We start from the raw sequence: 19503 nt of genomic DNA, 5'->3' as shown, positions 1-19503 counted from the left end.
CTAGGAGGGTGGACACAGGCGGAGGCAATCTAGGCCAAACACGACTGGGACACTCTGTCCTTTGCTGCCACCCGGCCTCGCCACTCACTTGGCGTCTCGGGGGCCCTTCCACACAATTATATCACCCAGAATATCAAGGCAGATAATCCATAATGTCGGCTTTGAACTGGGTTATCTGAGGCCCCTTCCACACAGCTGAATAAAATCCTACATTATCTGCTTGGGATAATTGGGATATATAGCAATGTGGACTTGGGGCCCTTCCACACAGCCCTATAACTCAGAATATCAAGGCAGAAAATAACATATTATCTGTTTTGAACTGGGATATATGGTAGTGTAGATTTGGGGCTCTTCCACACAGCCCTATAACCCAGAATATAATGGCAGAAAATACCACAATATCTGCTTTGAACTGGGTTATCTGAGTCCACACTGCCATATATTCCAGTTCAAAGCAGATAATATGAGATTTTATTCAGCTATGTGGTAGGGGCTTCTGCTTGCTTCCACACAGCCCTGTATCCCAGAATATCAAGGCAGAAAATCCCACATTATCAGAGTATAGACACAGGTAACCCAGTTCAAAGCAGATGTTGTGGGATTTTCCGCCTTGATATTCTGGGTTATATGCCTGTGTGGAAGGGCCCTGACCACACTGCCATATAATGCAGTTCAATGTGGATTTTATACAGCAATGTGGATGGGGCCTTGGTTGCGAGATAAAAGCGGGATACAACCGAATAATTACTGCTGCGAGGCCCAGTGTTGCTAACCCGCCTTCCCGTCCAAGCCCACACTTGCCCCATTGCCTTCCTCTGAGGCTGAGAGAATGTCACTGGGTGAGCTTCCACGGCTGAGGGGGGGAGAGAGGGATACGACCCCTGCTTTACAGAGGCCAAGGGCGCATCTACACTGTGGGATGTGCAGTTTGACGCCACTTGAACAGCCACGGCTCAATGCTATGGAGTCGTGGAGGTTGTAACTTGACCAGGCCTTCAACCTTCTCTGCCAAAAAGCGTAAACTACAAATCCCAGGGTCCCCTAACCATTGAGCCCAGGCAGTTGTGTTTCATGGCCTCGTTGCAAGTCTTCCCAAATCAAGTAAGTGCCTCATAAACCCTGATATCCGAGCATGGCGTGTGGGAGAAGGGGGAGGGCGAAAGGCTGTGTTGTGTTTGCGAGGCGTCCGGGGAATGGAAAGCCCCCGTCTCTCCCGCGTGGGTTTGGGGCCAATGGGAAGCGGGGACACGAGTCACTGACCTTTCGCCGAGGCGGGTGGCCTTTCGCTGTGACCATAAACTCGAACTATAAAGCCCGGCGAGCTTTCCAGCTGATTTGAAACGCAGATAGGAGCGCGGCGGCGCTGAAACTTGGCCAAGCCACGCAGGGAGGGAAGGCGGCGTTGCCGAGGGGCTCCTTCTTTCCCTTCCGCTTTCCGCCTTACCGGCACACATTGTCCGTTGCCTTCCCTGGGAGGCTTCCGGCGGCGCCGTCACGCGCAACGAGAGGCCCGGAGTTTCCTTCCCAAGTCGAGAAAGGAAGCAACAACAGCAGCAGCAAGAAAAAAAAAACTATAACGCAAGCTGCAGCCCGAGATATAAAGGGAAGGGACGAAAATAGTGGAGACGGGAAGCTGCTTTCTCCCCAAAGACCGCGAGGATTTCTCCTCACTCAGCCCTTGCGAGTGCGGGAGGGGGGGGGGGGGGGGGGACGCCCAAACACCCGGCCAGCCCTTGCAAATCCCTCACAGGAAGCTCCAAAGGGCTCCCTTCCCTGCCCCTCCTTGGATATCGAGGGAGTCTCCCCGCTGCTTCCTTTCACCTTTGGGCTTTTCCCCCCCACGCGGATCAAATCCTAGTTTCTCCTCTCTCTCCCGCTTCTTCCCCCATTTCGCAAAGCTGGCTGACTGTGAATGCCTCCCTCCCCGGCGCCTCTCCCGCCCCGGGTTTCTTTCCTCCGGACTGCGACTCACTCTCGCTCGCCATTTAGAAGCCAAACTTGCGCGGAGGGCTCAAAAGGGGACGTGGAAATGGCTGGCGGGCTTCCGCGACCCCGCCCCCCCCCCCCCCCAATAAAATGACCCCGAAGTGAAAACAAAAGAGTGCTTTTGACTACTACGGCGGGATCTGCACTGCCAATTAAATGCAGTCTCAACTGCACCCATAAAATGCAGCTCGGGCTGCATTACAAGGCCCATCTACACCGCTATATAATGTAGTTCGGATGCATTCTACGGTAGTGCCGATCCACGCGTTACCTGGAAGTAAATTTCACGGACTTGCTTCTAAACAAATAGAGTTCCTGTGAGTGTTCCGGGCTGCATGGCCATGTTCCAGAAGCATTCTCTCCTGAAGTTTCGCTGACATCTATGGCAGGCATCCTCAAGAGGTGAGATCTCTTGGAAACTATGCAAGTGGGGTTTGTGTATCTCTGGAAAGTCCAGGGTGGGAGAAAGAACTCTTGACTGAGGCAAGCGTGAATGTTGCAATTAATCAACTTGATTAGCATTGAATAGCCTTGCAGCTTCAAGGTCTGGCTGCTTCCTGCCTGGGGGGTGTTAGCTGGCCCTGATTGTTTTCTGTCTGGAATTCTCCTGTTTTCCGAATGTTGTTCTTTGTCTACTGTTCTGATTTTAGAGTTTTTTAAAATACTGGTAGCCAAATTTTGTTTATTTTCATGGTTTCCTCCTTTCTGTTGATATTGTCCACATCCTTGTGGATTTCAAGGGATTCCCTATGTAGTCCCACATAGTGGTTGTTAGAGTGGCTCAGTAACTCTGTGTTCACAGATAATATGCTGTGTGCAGGTTGGTTCATCAAGTGCTCTGCTATGGCTCACTTCTCTGGTTGAGTTAGTCTGCAGTGCCTTTCATGTTTCTTGATGGAGGAAACAATGAAAATGAACAAAATCTGGCTACCAGTATTTAAAAACTCTAAAATCAGGACACCCTGAAAACAGAGGAATTCCAGACATGAATCAATCAGGGCCAGCTAACACCTCCCAACAAAGGTTTCCCCCAGGCAGTAAGCAGCCAGACCTTGAAGCTGCAAGGCTATTTAATGCTAATCAAGCTGATAAATTGCACCTTCACAATTGCCTAAAGCAGACAAGACATTCCACAGATATATAAACACCACTTGCCTAGTTTCCAACATACTTCACAACCTCCGAGGATGCATGCCATAGATGCAGGCGGAAAGTCAGGAGAAAATGCTTCTGGAACATGGCCATACATCACGGAAAACTCACAGGTTCATTGTGCTTTCGAATACTACAGCTTGATCTACACTGCCAATGAAATGCAACCATAAGATGCAGTTCCGACTGGATTACAGGGCCCATTTACACCGCTGTGTAATGCAGTTCAGACGCATTCTATGGCCGTGTAGATCCACGCTTTACTGGGGAGCAAATTACACGGACTTTCTAAACAAACCCAGGGTATCAAGCGTAAAGTAGCATATATTTCAGAGGAAGGGTCTGGCCCAACCCACTCCGTATTCCTTGCCTAAGAGCACGCTAGGAAAGCCATAAATTGTTGTAAAACAGATACAATATTTAAATGGAACCTCATGCAGACTGCAGGTCCTGGAAAACGACTCCGGAGTGGTGGGGGGGGGGGGCTCCCCGTTTGGGGTGGGTGCACTCCTCCAAGGCAGCAGCAACAATCGGAGGGAAGAGCTGCTTTGGCTCGGTTTTCGGCCTCCCTCCCTGCTGCCTTTCCTCCGGATCAAAGGCGCCCTCCCTCCCCGCTCCTTCCGCCTTTGATCTCCGGGGCCAGGCGCGCCATTTTAGGCGAACGCGGCTCGGCAAGCGAGATTTCCTCCTCCGCAGCCGGCGCTCGGCTGCTTTGAGAGACAACAAGAGGCAGGCGGCGACAAGGAAGGAGGAGGAGGAAGAGGCGGCGGCGGCGAGAGCAGAGAGATTCGCCTTGCAGCCACAGCCCCGCTGGCTTCCCAGCGATCAAGACGCGGCTCCTTTTCCTGAGTCGGAGGAGAAGGCAGGGCACTAGGGCAGGTCTACCAGCCCGAGGCCTCAGGCCCCGCAGCTCCTTGTGGGCCTCTTCGCCGCCTGCCTGCTTACGTGCCTGCCCCCATCTGCACTGACTGTTTAATGCCCTTGATGAAAGCTAGCTTCAAACTGCGCGGCCAGACAACAACAAACTCCCACCAAAGCACACGAAAGAAAAGAAAGCAAGCAGCCCGGTTTGTGTCGTCACCGTCCGGGCCTCAAATTGGTTCCAGGACTTCTTATGTATCTAATCATCTGCACACACAGAGACCCCGACTTCCAATAGCCAGTGTAGATTGAGCCCCCGAAGCCCCCAGAGGATCGTACATCAATGGGCTGGATCTACACTGCCATGTAATGTAGTTTTCCGAGCTGTATGGCCATGTCAGAAGCATTCTCTGTTGACGTTTCGCCCACATCTATGGCAGGCATCCTAAAGAGGCAGCGAGGTTTGTTGTAAACTAGGCAAGTGGGGTTCTTGTATCTGTGGGAGGTCTAGGTTGGGAGAAAGAACTCATGTCCGTTTGAGGCAAGCGTAAATGTTGCAGTTAATCACCCTGATTAGCATTGAAAAGCCTTGCAGCTTCAAGGCCTGGCTGCTTCCTGCCTAGGGGTATCATTTGTTGGAAGGTGTTAACTGGCCCTGATTGTTTCATGTCTGGAATTCCCCTGTTTTCTGAGTGTTATTCTTTATTTACTGTCCTGAAGGTTTTTAAATACTGGTAGATTTTGTTCATTTTCATGGTTTCCTCCTTTCTGTTGAAATTGTCCACATTTATGGATTTCAGTGGCTTCTCTGTATAGTCTGACATGGTGGTTGTGAGAGTGGTCCAGCATTTCTGTGTTCTCAAATAGCATCCTGCCTCCAGCGAAGTTCATCAAGTGCTTAGCTAATCACCTCCCAACAAAGAATTCCCACAGGCAGGAAGCAGACAGGCTTTGAAGCTGCAAGGCTATTCAGTGCTAATCAGGGTGGCCAGTTGCACCATTCACACGTGCCTCCAAAAGGCAAGAGTTCTTTCTCCCACCCTGAACATTCCACAGATATATAAACCCCACTTGCCTAGTTTCCAACAAAAACTCAATCTCTGAGGATGCCTGCCAGAGATGTGGGCGAAACCTCAGGAGAGAATGCATTTGGAACCCTGCCATACAGCCCGGAAAACTCACAGCAACCCACTGATTCCGGCCATCTAAACCTTCCACAACACATTATTAACTTTATTTCTATTCCGCCTTTCTCCCCATAGGGACTAATTGAGCTGCTCAAGGGTTGTCGATCTGCATTCATGCCACACAGTGCAGATGCACCCAGGTCTTGAGTGACGGATCCTGGCCTCCCCTGGCCCCTCCCCCGCCCTCATTAAAGCGACGGGTGTTCCAGCATTTAGGCCGCCGCGTAGTACCTCGCGAGATTCCTTGTGTATGACACGACTGGCTTTGTAACCAGGGAGGCTCGACTGAGAGAAAAGGAAGAACCCACGCAGGAGATGTGCGCTGCACCGAAGTTGTACAGAGATGCGACACGTAGGTCTAGATGTATATAAATAGGCCCCAAAGGGAGAGCTGAATGAAGCGGGTGAATCCAACGCCTTCGGCTGGGATAAGCAAGCAGCACCGAAAGCCGAGGCACGCACACGCAGCCGGGGAGTGTGTCTGTCTATGTATATGTTTGTGTGTGTGTGTTCCTAAGCCTTGAGGTGCTTCTCCAAGCGCGTGTCCGTGCCCCTCGCCCGCCGCCCTGTCCCCACCCGCCCTCGGTCCTCTGCCTCGCCAAGGATCCACCGGGGAAAACGAGGGGATATTGATCACGGGCGAGTTGATTTGGCTTAATTGCGGCTGACAGGGCCTGTGGTTTCCTCATTTACGGCGCAACGGCATCGGCGGGGCTGATGGATGGGCCTCCCGCTCCCTTGCCTTCCTCGCACTCACAAAACAGCCCACGCACGCAGCCACCTCCGCGAGGAGGAGTCCCTCGGGAGCAGGAGAGGGAAGAGGAGGAGGGGGGGAAGGGAAAGGGGAAAAAGCAGCAGCAGCAGCTTCTCATTATTCAGCAAATGGAAGCGAGCTCCGTTCAGCTGGGTTGGGAGCGCTCCGCCGAGCTTAACTAGCCTTAAATCCTCTCGCTCCCCCCGCAGGACCGTCTGCCTGGCTTCTGCCTGCGTCGTTGACGGCAAACGTCGGCCCCTCCGCCTCCCCCCTTGCCTTCTTTCCTCCTCCTCCTTGCTTTCCTTCCTTCCTTCCTTCCTTCCTTCCTTTCTTCCCCCGCCAGCCAGCCAGCCCGCCACCAGATTGGTCCGGGAGTTAAGCACTCGCAAATGGAGAAAGGGAGGGAGGGAAGCGTTGGGGGCTCTTCTTGGAAAGCGCTGGGTCTGGGTGGATGGCGTTTGAAGCCCCGCAAAGAGACGCCGCTCGCGGGGATTTACTCGGGAGGAGCAAAGGAAGGACGCGACGAGAAAAGCGGCTTAAAGGCGCAATCCGGCGCAGCGGAGCCGGGGATTAAGCGTCAGCGGGTCGTCCTCCTGCCCTGAGGCTTCCACTGGGAGGGAGGGAGAGAGAGGCGGCAGGAAACCCCGTTACTTTCTCGTTACCTTCCCGTTACCTTCCCCAATATCAACCCTGTCACCTTCACCTCCAAAGCCATCGTGTGCTTCTTTCCGTGCCAGCTTTTGCTGAAAAAAACAAGGCATTTAACATTGCCTTTCGGAAACAAAGCGACATTTTAACGTATTTTTACCCTCTCCATCTGGGAACTTGGAGTTTGAGGTGAACTATAAGGAAAGGAGCCCTCGTTGGCACAGCGGGTTAAACCGCTGAGCTGCTGAACTTCCTAAGCGGGGTGAGCTCCTGCTATTAGCCCCAGCTTCTGCAAACCTAGCAGTTTGAAAACATGCAAATGTGAGTAGATCAATAGGTACGGTTCCCGCGGGAAGCTAATGGTGCTCCATGTAGTCATGCTGGCCACATGACCTTGGAGGCGTCTAAGGACAACGCTGGCTCTTCTGCTTAGAAATGGAAATGAGCACCAACCCCCAGTTTGCCGACCTCTCTTTTATAATAATTTTCCTTTCCTCCACGTTTCCCGGAACTCCACTGGGAGGGAGGGAGGGACGGGTAGGAAACCCGTTACCTTTTCGTTACTTTCTCGTTACTTTCCCCGTTATCTCTTCCGTGCTCGAGACGGACCTCAACCCTGCCACTTTCGCCTCCAAAACCACCGTGTGCTTCTTTCCATGCCAGCTTTTGCTGGAAAAAGAAGGCATTTCAACGTTGCCTTTTGGAAACAGAGCGATAGGCTTGAATCCGTATCTTAACCCTCTCCATCTGGGAACGTGGCGTTTGAGGTGAACTATAAACACACACACACACAGACCTCGCAAACGCGGGAGGTCTTTTTCATAAAAGTAAACACAAAGAAACCCCTTTTCCTTTCCTCCACGTTCCGCGGAGCTCACATTTCCAGCGCTTCCCACTCCTTTAGCTGTTTCCATCCGCAGGCGTTTGGCACATCGGTGGCGTTGTTGGGTGCCGTCCAAGTCATTTCTGACTTATGGGAAACCCTATCGCCGGGGTTTGCTCTGTGCGAGTTTGCCCTTGCCTTCCTCCGGGGCTGAGAGAGCGTGACTCACCCAAGGTCACCCAGTGGGTTTTCACGGCCCCATTTAAACCCGAGCCCAGCATTACAGCCCCCCAAACCCACCAGCAATGCTCTCCTCTCTGGAATAAACCCCACTGGCCTCTACAGGACTTAGCCCTATATGGTTATAGGATGGGTGTTTCATGCAATGGACACTGTTGTAGTGTGTCAAAGGCTTTCAGATCCTGAATCAATGGGTTACTATGCATTTTCCCAGCTGTATGGCCATGTTCCAGAAGCATTCTCTCCTGACGTTTTGCCCACATCTATAGCAGGGTTCCTCAGACCTAGTTTCCAACAGACCTCACAACCTCTGAGGAATTCCAGACATGAGGGCCAGCTAACACCTCCCAACAAAGGATTACCACAGGCAGGAAGCAGCCAGGCCTCGAAGCTGAAAGGTCATTCAATGCTAATCAAGGTGATCAGTTGCAACATTCCCACTTGCCTCAATCAGACAAGAGTTCTTTCTCCCACCCTGGACATTCCACAAATATATGAACCCCACTTGCCTGGTTTCCAACAACCTCACAACCTCTGAGGATGCCTGCCATAGATGTAGGTGAAACGTCAGGAGAGAATGCTTCTGAAACATGGCCTTACAACCCGAAAACCTCACAGCAACTCAATTTCCAAACCGCCGTGGACTTTCCAACCCCTTGCCTACTGAAAACAACAAGCCTCGTTCATTTGCGAGGCCCCACGCGAGCCACAAAAGCGTGCGAGCCTCTGAAACCACGCTTCCCTCGCTCCGCTGGGCCGCGCGGTGCGGTTAAGCGTTTAGGAGGCCAAACCTGACTCAGAGGCCTCGTCTTGCCGCTTTTAACTGCGAGCGAGAGGCACGGAAGGGGAAGGGGAATCCCGGCCACGGGTGGAGATGGAAGAAGCATGGCAGTGAGCCAGAGGCGCCGTCCCCTCGGGCCTGCCTCGCCGCCCACGACGTTTCGTGACTCGTGGGGAGCGTTGCCAAACCCTCGGGATGCAGGAGCAGCAGACAGACAGACAGAGAGACAGACAGCCTTGCCATCTTGAAGCCCAGCTTTGGGGGGAGCGGAGGGGGCTGTGAGCAGGGAAGCCGCTGCGCTGCAGATGGGCGGCGATGGGTTTGTGCTGCTGCTGCTGCTGCTGCTGCTGCTGCTGCTGCTGGGAGCCTTAATTACTGGCTCTTGATCCGTGGGACTCCGACACGACACCGCCAAGGTTAAAATGCCCGGAACAGCTCGGAGCAGATGTGAGCGAGTTGGCAGACGCGCAAATGAGGTCTGCCTCCAAGCACGATAACAAGTGACTAATACATTGCATATCGCGGAAAGAAAATGATTTCCCCTTCTCATTTGCATGAGCTCTCCCCCCCCCCCTTCTAGAGAAAGAAGAAAGAAAGAAAGCACCCAAGGACGGTGCCTTCCCTTCCCCTCCCCCTCTCCCTCCTTTGCCAAGCCACCTCCTTGGAGGCATCACACGCAAAAATGATAATAACACAACAGCCCAGTGACTTGGAGAGATTTGCGGAAGCAGGGAAAGATTTGCCCAGGGTTTTTGGCGAGCCTGCCCTGTTTATCTTTCCGCCTCTGCTCCGAGGCAAAAGGGAGTTTCGCAAGCCACGTTCCTCCAGAAAAAAAATGGCAGGCGTCACGTTAAAGCCCGATTTATGGCCCTGGCGCTTCGTGAATGACTGCAGGGGGGAGGGGGGAGGGGGGAGGGGCAGGGGAGGGGGCGCCTTCCACCACCAGGAGGGACCGGAGAGTGACAGATCCGCCTCCCGAGAGTGACAAGGAATAACATGTCGATGTACATATGCCAGTTGCCCTTAAACAAATCCGCCTCGCCCAAGAAGAAATTACATTCACGCGCCGGGAGAAATATCTTGCTGGAATTTTAACGAGGCCGACTCCGCAAGCCAAAACGCACGGTTGCGACGCCGAAGATATCATGACTACGATTTCTTATTCTTGCCACCATAATTTCCATCCCATAGATGCAGCTTCAACCTGTGCACCAAGCACTGAAATGAGGCCCATAGAGTTCAACGGAGGTTATTAAACCAAAGTCCATGAGAGCACTTCACTGAGGTCAATAGAACAAATTCCCCCAGATCTGTTGACAAACTGGGTTGCTGTGAGTTTTCCGGGCTGTATGGACATGTTCCAGAAGCATTCTATCCTGACGTTTAACCCACATCTATGGCAGGCATCTTCAGAGGTTGTGAGGTCTGTTGGAAACTAAGCAAGGGAGGTTTATATATCTGTGGAAGGTCCAGGGTGGGAGAATGAACTCTTGCCTATTGGAGACAAGTGTGAATTTTGCACTTAATCATCTGGATTAGCATTGAAAAGCCTTGCAGCTTCAAAGCTTGGCTGATTCCTGCCTGGGGAAATCCTTTGTTGGGAAGTGTTAGCTTGCACTGTTTCATGTCTGGAATTCTCCTGTTTTCTGCCCGTTGCTCTTTATTTGCTGTTCTCATAATAGATTTTTTTAAATTCTGGTAGCCAGATTTTGTTCATTTTTATGATACCCTCATTTCTGTTGAAATTGTCCACATGCTTGTGGATTTCAATGGCTTCTCTGTGTAGTCTGACATGGGGGTTGTTAGACAAGAGTTCTTTCTCCCACCCTGGATTTCCACAGGTATATAAAACTCACTTGCTTAGTTTCCAACAGACTTCAGAAACTCTGAGGATGCCTGCTTGCAAAGCGTCAGGAAATAATGCTTCTGGAACATGGCCATACAGCCTGGAAAACTCACAACATCGACGACACAATCCCTTTTCAATTTTCCAGACTTCTAGTTCAGTTTTTACACTGGAAACTAAGTTGAGTATGATAGGTCACAACACCCAAGGAGAAGCTGCTCAAGAATAAGTTAAGACATGACAGAAAAACAGGGCAAGGGATTGGATGAGTCACATTTCCGGAGGAATGTCCAAAGCAGGAAACTGCACACCGCAAGATGCACCAGAGACAGATGTGGGGACAGTTCTTGCATTTCTGTGCAGGAAGAGATAGGGACTTCAAATATTACATCAGAAATATTAAAGGCTCTGCTTGGCTGGAAAACCTGAAGGAGGGGGCGAGGTTCAGACTGTCATCTTGGTGTAGTTGGATCTGTAAACCCCAGCAGCCCTGTCCAGGATAGCCAATGATGAAGATTTTTGAGTCTTGCAGTCCAGTGTCCTCTGAAGGCCTACATGATTGCCACCATTGCTCTAAATCTACCATGAATCATTTGGAGGAATGCCCTGGTTCTCTCTCTCCAACTGGAAAATGTGCAGATGCTACAATTTGGCCTGAAGAATCTTTTTCTCCTCAGCCTCAGAGGAGCCATTCTGTAGAGAGCTAATCTGTAACATTCAGAATGTCTACACCTTCTCTAAACTGCTTTATAGCTGCGGCACAACAGAGTGCATCTTGAAGAGCATACTTCTGAGTATACCTTGCCCAGGGAAACACTCAGGAAATTTAAGTCTAGAGGCTACTTGAAAGCAAATGCACACTCCTTGAGGAAAACTTGATTAGAATTGGGAATCTGGGTGCTCCTATACATAATTAACACATCTCTCTGTGCCCTGGTATCTCCAGCTAATAGGGGACAGTGACTCAGGTCTACCAGCTTTCATTCCAGAAAGATATATATTCTGAGTTTGGTGGGGAGGGGTAGGAAAAACAAGCTGCCTCAGTGCTTAATATCAAACAGACCTCTTCCTGTGAAGAAACCAATGGCATCAACTTCAGAAACCACTTCTGAGTCCTGGAACCACAATTTGGCTTTAACTGTTTTGTCCCTGAATCCTGACCAGAGTGGAGAGTCAGCGAATGCAGAGTGCATTTGGAAGGCGAGTGAAGGGCTTTCAAGTATAAAGTTGCTAACAACACACTTCAGCATTTTCTGGCACTTCAAACAGGTCAAGATCCTCCAAGAAGTCCCTTCTCTTGGCTCAAGCACCCTTGGAGGCACATTTGGTAGAGATGCAAGGCAGGGACTTCTCAGTGGCTGCTCCTAGGTTGAGGAACTCCCTAGCAATGGAGACATTTACACTGTAGAAATACAATTTGCCACATCTATTCCAGTAGGGAATCCTTGTATTCATAGTATGGCGAGGTACCAATGCTTTGGAATCACTGCTATGATTCCATTGCAGTGAGTCATGACATTTAAAGTGGTGTCAAACTACATCAGTTCTACAGTTTAGATGCACCCTAGGCTGTCTTCCTTCCTTCTGCTGCCAAGATCTTTGGTGAGCTGGTTGCCTTTTGGAGGATGTATTTGTACTAGGGAAAGAGTTCTTAATTACTGCCTCTGTCCCATTTATCTCTTCGTTGTCCCCATTATACCTGATGCTCTCATTTTTCCAGCATTTGCTAAGATTGATGGTCTTCTGGCCTCTATTTTCTAGGCATTTCACCTCTCTTTTTACAGTTAAATGTGACCTGGATTATTTCCTGTAATTTGAACCCATTACTCCTTGCCCTAGTCTCTAGAGCAGGACCAAGCCAACTTGCCCTCTCCTCGATGGGACAACCTTTCAAATGTTTAAGCTTGCCCTTGCAGCTTTTTTTCCTCCAAACTAAACATAACCCAGTCCCCTCTCCACTGCTCCTCACAGGGCTCTGGAGCAGACATGAGCAAACTTCCCTGCTGTTAGGAATGGTGGGAGTTGAAGTCCAAAATATCCTGGAGGGCCGAAGTTTGCCCATGCCTGCTCTAGACCTTTGGTTTTACACGCTGTGGGAGAGGGAAAGGGTCCTTCCCCTGCCCTGTTAAAGGTGCCAGGCCTAAGCCCGTTCAGTTTTCCCCAATGGCAGGAAGTCTTTGAAGTCCCCTCTGGGAAGGCCCCAAGCGCTGCGGAGGAGAGGACGCGGGGCCTTTGTCGGAAGGCTCGCAGCAGCTTTCTTTGCAAGAGCCGGAGCGAAGCCGCCATCCCCTGCTAACCCCCTCCCTTTCCACACACACACACACAGAGTCCCTCCCTCCCCCGCGCGCCATAGTGAGAGCTTTGTGTAAAAGCCGGAGAGGCGCGGGCTGCTCGCGCTCCAACAGCTGTCACATTATTTGCACTCGCCGTAAACAGCCTTCAACCAACGCTCCCCCTTTCCCAACCCCTCCACTCCCCGCGGGCGCTTCTTTCCCCTCCTGCCCCCACCCCCAATCGTTAAATCCAGACTAACAATCCCCAGTTAGAGATCAAACCAACAACAGCAGCATTGTGTCTGCCTTCGTCGCTGGAGCATCGCTCCTGCAGCTGGTTGACTCGGAACAAGGCGCTCCCTCTCCCCGGACGCCGCCTCCCCCGAGGAGCCATTTGTATCAGCCGGCCCTGCCCTGCCCCCTCCCCGGACTCCCCTCGCCAAGGAGGGGGCCTTTTGAACATAAGGCCCCCGCCCACGGTCCCTGGCTTGACTTTTGCGTTGCCGCCGCTTTCATTTCCTCTCCAAAACGCCCGAGGCCTGCTTCACCATGGCTCCGACTATACACTGAATGCAGTGTAGGTTCAAATTTCCACAAAAGCGCCTGAAAGAAAGCCCTTCGTCAATTGACATCAGATTTCTGCGTAATCACCCCGCCCCCACCGGGCCTCCAACTGGTTCCAGAATTTCCTATGTCATCATCAGTGGTTCTCAACTTGGGATCCCCAGGTGTTTTTTGCCTTCAGCTCCCAGAAATCCTAACAGCTGGTAAACTGGCTAGGATTTCTGGGAATTGTAGGCCAAAAACATCTGAGGACCCCAGGTTGAGAACTACTAATCTACACAGAGGAACCACTTTCTTCAATACCGGTTTGAAACTGTATTCAATGGTCAGTATAGGTGGGATCGCCATCCAGGCCTCCGAATTGATTCAGGGTTTACAAACCACATTCTTCATTGGTGGTTTCAAATTTACCTAAGTGTCCAGTGTAGCTATGCCCCCTCCCCCCACCCAAACACACACACAGCTGTCTTCAATCCAGGATGTCAGATGTGGCCTTAGGGGCCTCTGACTTTGTGGAGTTGCTGTAAGTTTTCTGGGCTGTATGGACATGTTCCATGGGATCTTCTCCTGACGTCAAGAACAATCCATGAGAGTAAAGACAAAGATCCACCCAGAGGAAAAGTGTTCTTCCCATACATCAAGAGACCGCATAGGAAAGCCGATGAAGAAAGACAACCTAGAAACTATCTACAGACCCACTAAGAAAATCCAACAAATGCTACCTTCAGCAAAGGATAAGAGGGATCCTCTCACCTCTGCGGGACTCTACCCTATACCATGCAACTGTGGAGGACAAGTCTATATAGGGACCACCACACGCAGCATTGTCCAAACACGAATCAAAGAATATGAAAGGCACTGCAGACTAACTCAACCATAGCAGAGCACTTGATGAACCAACCTGGACACAGCATATTATTTGAGAACACAGAAATGATGGACCACTCTAACAACCACCATATCAGACTACACAGAGAAGCCATTGAAATGCACAAGCATGTGGAAAATGTCAACATAAAAGGAGGAAACCAGGAAAATAAACAAAATCTGGCCACCAGTATTTAAAAACTTTAATATCAGGACAATAAATAAAGAACAACACTCTGGAAATGGGAATTCCAGACAAGAAACAATCAGGGTCAGCTAATACCTCCCAACAAGGGATTCCCCCAGGCAGGAAGCAGCTAGGCTTTGAAGCTTCAAGGCTTTTCAATGCTAATCAAGGTGGCCAATTGAAACATTCACACCTGCCTCAGACAGACAAGAGTTCTTTCTCCCAACCTGGACCTTCCTAGTTTCCAATACTGTACCTCACAACCTCAGAAGATGCCTGCCATAGATGTGGGTTAAACGTCAGGAAAGAATGCTTCTGGAACATGGCCATACAGCCCGCAAAACTCACAGTAACCCCGGGCTTCCACACACTCCGCCTGTCTGCATAACATGCCTCTATAAGTTACAGTGAAAGGCCTGCAACAGTGTCCAATCACCCTGGACCATCACCTTGCCTTGAGTGACCCTAAGAAAGGAGGCGAAGTGTTGGGGTGAGGAAAGAAAGACTGCCCTGCCACCCAACAACTTGGGAGCCCAGCTGGTTGCCAATCTATGTGGAATATTCAAATACTTTTTCCATCCTGGGTTCAGAAAGGAGCATTACCTTTGCATTGAGGCTTGGGAGTTTTCCCTTCCGTTATGTTCCTCCTTGACCTGCTGGGTTTTATTCTGGAACAGTGACAAGAGTCGTTAATCCAGATTAAACGAGACAGTGGCGTAATCAGCTTCTCGCTACCCACAGGGTCTGCAGTAGCCTCCGTGCATCCCATCCAAATTTCCTCGGAAATAAATCCCTTTGTGCGCAAGCAAACGCGCTTTGATCTGAATCCAAGAGGCCAGATTTCTCCTCAGGAGGTTTGCCCAGGAGGGAAAACCAGATCCCCTCCTGGTTCTAGGATGCCTCAAGCCCCAAGTGTGGGTGGGCTGCATCAAGCCCCAAGTGTTTAGGATGCCGGGAATAAACCGGTCTGGAACAATGTAGCCCTCCTACCATGGAAACGGCCTACTTTCCTTCTCCTTTTAGAAATCTTGTTCGGTGAAGAACAAGGCAATCGCTCCAATCCGAGGGTTGCTCTGGACTAGAGAAGACCCTTTTCATCAATGGGATTTACCTACCTATTGAGTCACCATTCAACAATTCATTCCCTGGGTCTACTCTTGCAGCCAACAAGATTCCAGCCCACATAAAGCGGGATTAGGCTCGGAAGAAGGAGGCGTGAAAATTCGAGGAGGGAACATCAACCATTTCAGATATGCAGAGGCACCACACTGCCAGCAGAAAATAGCAAGGCCTTGGAACAGTTACTGGAGGAAGTGTAAAGGCTGTTTTGCAGCTGGCCATTAAGGAAACAAAAATAATGACCACAGGTGATTTACATAACTTTAAAACAGACAAGGAAGACTTTGAAATAGTCAAACATTAGCTATACCTTGACTCACTCATCAATCAAAATGCAGGCTGCAGCCAAGAAGTCAGAAAAAGACTGGGGCTTGAAAGGGCAGATATAAAGAGAGACAAAGATCCTGAAGTGTAAAGATGTAACACTGGGTATCAATGTCAGTATTGTCCATGCCATTATGAATTCTGATTTCTAAGTATGAGTGTGGAAACTGAGCTTGAAATGAAGATCAGAGTTGGAGTAGTTTCCAAAAAGACAAACAGATAGGCCCTAAAGCAAATCAGTTCTGAACTCCCCCTAGAAGACTAACATGAGGCTGTCCTACTTTGGTCATATCGCCATTCCAGATGGATAGAGCCAACAAAGGACAAGACCTGAACAGGATTGTTGGGAAGAGGGCAAATTGGGGGTCTCTCCCATTACTGGGGTCACCATACATCCAAATTGACTTCAGGGGCAGATAACATCAAACCTGCCAAAGGAATAGGAACAGCTGAGCTGATGATTTGCTCTTTTGAACCAAACAGCTGGACTTTGCAATTTAAGGGCTTTGAAGCAGACTGCTGCCATGGACTCAGCACACATACCCGACTCCAGTTTTGCACTGGGATCTTTTAATTGTTTTTGGGTGAGCTATATCTGGGGGCTTCTAACAAGTAACCTCCCTCCACAGCATTATGTTTCTTTTCTTCTGCCTTCCTCGTCACTATTTTGCTGAAATATTTGGGGGGGAGGGGAGGGAATAGACTATTAAAGTCAATCCCTTGGAAACATTTCAAAGAAAGGGATGGTTTATTTGACACAAGGCAGCTCTTGTGGTTACCTTCCTTCAAATCCACTCCAGCCTTTGGCAGCCTTATCCTTGGCAAGATCTATGAGTAGGGATTTGCCATTGCTTTCATCTGAAGCCTGGGGGTGTGTAATTTGCCCAAGGACACCAGTGACTGAGAAGAGATTTGAACCTTGGTCTCCGGGAATCCAATAATTACATTCAATCAGGGCCAGCTAACACCTCCCAACAAAGTATTCCCCCAGCAGGAATCAGCCAGGCCTTGAAGCTGAAAGGCTTTTCAATGCTAACCAAGGTGATTAATTGCAACATTCACACCTCCCTCCAACAGGCAAGTGTTCTTTCTCCCACCCTGGACCTTCCACAAATATATACACCTCTCTTGCCTAATTTCCAACAGACCTCCCAACCTCTGAGGATGCCTGCCATAGATGTGGGCGAAACGTCAGGAGAGAATGCTTCTGGAACATGGCCATACAGCCCAGAAAACTCACAGTCACCCAATGATTCCGGTCATGAAAGCCTTCGACATCTACCAGTCTGCCTACCCATAGGAAACCATGATAGCCATTATCTTAGAAACTAGATGCGGCCTCTCTATCCAATGCAATTTTCTGAATCAGTGCCCCAAACAGCCTCATGAACAGGTCTAAAAACCAAAACACCAAGAATCTTTTTTTTTTATGGTTAGGCTGTGAAATTGGTGTGGGTTTTCTTCCTATGGAAGCGACAGCATTCTTTGTTGTGTGACTTCAAGTCATTTCTGACTGAGAGGTTTTCTTGGCAAGCTTGATTCCGAAGAGGTTTGCCATTGTCTTCTGCGGCGGAGAGGGTGACTCGCCCAAGGGGCTTCTCCCGTGTCCGAGGGGGATTCAAAACTCGGGTCTCGGGAGTTATAACCTAAGGCTCAACCCCCTGCGACGACACCATGCTGGCTGGCTGGCTGTGACACAAGATTCCTGCCAACCCACAACTCCCCCTAAACGGCCCCAGCCGGTAGGTTTCCGGCCACGTCCTGCCGAGCAAACAGCTGCCTTTGGGGTCTTTGAGGAAGCGAGAGCCGCCAAAGGGGGAGAGGTTGCTCCCGCGCCGCTCGGCGTCTGCAACTTCCGAGCCAAATTTCCCGATAAGCCATTGCAAAGGGATTTGGGGGGGGGGGGGAGAAACACTGGCTCGTCTGCCTGCTTGCTGGGGGGAGGAGGAAGGGGGACCATTGCTAACCCAATAACGCGAAGCCGCGCATTCTTGCAAGGGAGACGCCGCGATTGCTGCCTCCTGAAAAGCACAAAGGCTTTTAGAGGAAGAGGGGGGAGGGAGGGAAAGGGAGGGGAGGGGATGAAGGAGCCCGATCGCGCTCGTGTTTCAGGGCGGCTGTCCTCCAGGGAGCCCAGAACCGAGTGCAGCTTCAATCAAACGCCGACTTCTCCTTCGGGAGCTGAGCAGGAAACCTGATCTCACAAGTCGATGCCTGCCTCCGTTTATACGGGCAGGGGACGCTTTCTCTTCCCCCCCCCTCCCCCTCCGCCCCCGCAGAGCATTTCACAACAGCGATTTGGGTATGAAAGAGCAGCTCTCCTCTCGCCTCTTCCAGACTGAACGCACGATCCAGTCAAGATCGGAGCTCCTTCTCTCAAGCGCCTTTCAGGAGCCACGAGGGGCGAGAAAGACACGGCCCCGCCAGCCTCCCGCTCCAGCCAAGGCCCCACCTGCACTCACGAATTCACGCAGCTCGAAGCTAGCTTCAAACTGCAGTGGCCAGACAACACATTTCCACAAAACCGCATGAAAGAAAGACCATACTTTGTATCAGTGTTCTCTGTCATCACCACCCGGGCCTCAAACTGGTTCCAGAATTCCCTATGTAACCATTTCTACAACGAAGCCACTTTCTTCAATACTGGTTTGAAACTGCATTAAATGGTCGGTGTAGACGTGCCTTAAGTTTGGCAAGAAACGTCACCAACACTGAAGCTGTCCTCGATGGCTTTCATGGCATATTATTTGAGAACACAGAAATGCCAACAACCACCATGTTAGACTAAACAGAGAAGACATTGAAACCCACAAGCACCTGGACAATTTCAACAGAAATGAGGAAACCATGAAAATAAACACACTCCAGTATTTAAAAAAACTGTAAAATCAGGACAATAAATAAAGAACAACACTCAAAAACATGGGAATTCCAGACAAGAAACAATTAGAACCAGTTAACACACCTCCCAACAAAGGATTTCCCTAGGCAGGAAACAACCAGTTTTTGAAGCTGCAAGGCTACTCAATGCTATCAAGCTGGCTAATTGCAACATTCACACTTGCCTCAAACAGATAGGAGTTCTTTCTCCCAGCTTGGACTTTCCACAGATATAAAAACCCCACTTGCCTAGTTTCCAATACCTCACAACCTCAGACGATGCCTGCCATAGAGGTGGGTGAAACGTCAGGAGACAATGCTTCTGAAACGTGTTCTTTCTCCCACCCTGGACCTTCCACAGATATATAAACCTCTCCTGCCTAATTTCCATCAGACCTCCCAACCTCTGAGGATGCCTGCCATAGAGGTGGGTGAAACGTCAGGAGACAATGCTTCTGAAGTCGCCATACAGCCCGGAAAACTTACAGCAACCTAAGGTCTTTGCCCTTCAAGGGTGCTGCTGCTTCATCAAGCTCTACGTCCCATGATCCCATTGCATTGAGCCATGGTAGCTAAAGTGGTGTCAAACTGTATTAATTCAGCAGTGTAGAAGAATATGATTGAGAAGCCCAGTGCTTGGGTTTTTCGGGGGTGGGATGGTTCTTTGAAGCCCCCCAGAACAGGCAAAAAGCCGCGCCCTTTCCGTAGAAGGCGAAGGTTTTCTCCCCGCGCAGGGGGAGAAAGAGGTCCGAAGGAGTTGGGGGGTGGGGTGGGGACCCTCTTGTGAAGACCTGCAGCAGGAGCCGCGTGGGGTACACAAGCCGCCCGGAAAAGAATCAGCCGGTGAGGGGAAGGCGAGGACGGGAAGCGAGAATGGCGGGGAAAAGGGGAATCTGCTTGTTTTTGTCTTGCTCAACTCCATAGATTTCTCAAGGTTTTCTCACATAAGGATTCCTCAGAGGCACTTCATCATTTTCTTATAGCAATCGTTCCTAACCTTTTTTTTTT

At 50.4% G+C, this 19503-nt stretch overlaps 1 protein-coding gene across 8 annotated transcripts in view; it reads right to left on the bottom strand.

Moving 5' to 3' along the window:
* The window catches only part of bcor (BCL6 corepressor), a 101438-nt gene that overhangs the window by 58305 nt on the left and 23630 nt on the right, over positions 1 to 19503 (bottom strand). Inside the window, exon 1 of one of the 8 annotated variants that reach the window (XM_008107387.3) lies at positions 1264 to 1551. The exons of the other annotated variants lie outside the window; for them this stretch is intronic. The gene's annotated coding sequence lies outside the window, so the exon portion shown is untranslated. Of the gene's footprint in view, positions 1 to 1263; positions 1552 to 19503 lie in introns of those variants that run through there. 8 annotated transcript variants of the gene reach the window in all.

This window comes from Anolis carolinensis, chromosome 3, assembly GCF_035594765.1.
Source record: "Anolis carolinensis isolate JA03-04 chromosome 3, rAnoCar3.1.pri, whole genome shotgun sequence".
NCBI lineage: Eukaryota > Metazoa > Chordata > Lepidosauria > Squamata > Dactyloidae > Anolis > Anolis carolinensis.
This window is presented reverse-complemented; position numbering and strand designations above follow the sequence as displayed.